Raw genomic sequence first — 1360 nt, 5'->3', positions numbered from 1 at the left:
TGTGCTACTTTACATAAACAGGTTCTGTCTGAAGAAGTTGGTGAGGAAGTCAACTACTCTGGGCATTTGTGTTTGCAAAATATTATTCCAACAAGCAGAATACACCCAGTAAAGTTTCTTTGCTTTTACTGAGGACTGACCACAGACCCTCCTGAAGTGTATTTCAGAGCAATAGAACATGCTTGCCAGGGCTGTATTTGCAGCTTCTTTCTGCTTGCAGTCCTTCGCTTTCATTTCCCCGTTTCGTGCTGTTACACTGTTCCAAAGCTGTAACCAGGAAACTCCTCTGCTCACATAGTTCACATTTCTAAGTGGATTAATGTGCAAATGCATGTTTTCACGAATTGGCTGAAAAACAGAAGACAAATAAACATAAGCAAATGACTGAAAGGTTTGCCAGTTTCATTATTATTTTCTACTGCGTGGCATTGGCAATAGATTGCTGACTCACTGCTTATTTTCTACTTTATCAGTCAGATTTAAACCTACATTAAGTATGGATCCGAGTTATATTATCTCTGACAACCTGTTGACAACCTGGGAACGCACGTAGATATGCATGTCTGGGACACAAGCCAGCCCAGAACCACCAATGCACATTTCTGAAACTAGAGTTGATAAGGTACACTCCTCTTTCTACCCCTCCTTTTCTATTCTTTTATTTAAATAACTTATTTTATTTTGACATCAGAGCAAGAGGGTGAGTATGGGGAAACATGCCTGATAGAAAGATCCACAACTTTCCAAAACCACAGAGGGTACATCTCGGTCCTGATCTTTGGGGAGGTTCTGTGACGTGACCAGCAATCGCTCACACGGTGGCCATGTATACCAGGCAACACAAGCTGGCATCCGTTTCTCTGTCAGGGGTAATTAACTTCCTGAGGTGGGGGGGGGGGGGGGGGGGGTGATCCTGCCTGCTTCTTCGGCTTGCATTGCCAGAGAGTTTGAAGGTTAAAGCTGAACTCTGGTGGATCTGGTGCTCAGCCCCCTCCCATCTTTCTGATTCAGTTGTGTCTCCTTTTTCGCATTCCTACTCCAACATTTTATCAGGAACCGCTTCTTGGCTCCGCACCCTCTGCCAGGATGCAACAGTGGCACTTGCAAGCAGGTCCCTGCCAACACAGAAGACAGAAAACCAACAGCAGCACGACATGAACACTAGAATTACATCAAGCTGCGAAGTTTCTCTTTTATTAAAGTTAAAACAAAACAAAACAAAACAAAACAAAACACACAACAATATGCAAAGAGAAGGCGGGCCCTCTGGCGCTCCGCCCCACGCCTTCAGTTTCGATTCCTGAAGGCAAGAGGCTGCCTCGTCGCCTGCCTCCTTGTCTCCCGAGGCAGAGAGGCAACG

Source organism: Netta rufina (genome assembly GCF_964035555.1).
Source record: "Netta rufina genome assembly, chromosome: 1".
NCBI classification, from domain to species: Eukaryota; Metazoa; Chordata; class Aves; order Anseriformes; family Anatidae; genus Netta; species Netta rufina.
Note: the sequence above shows the minus strand (reverse complement) of the source record.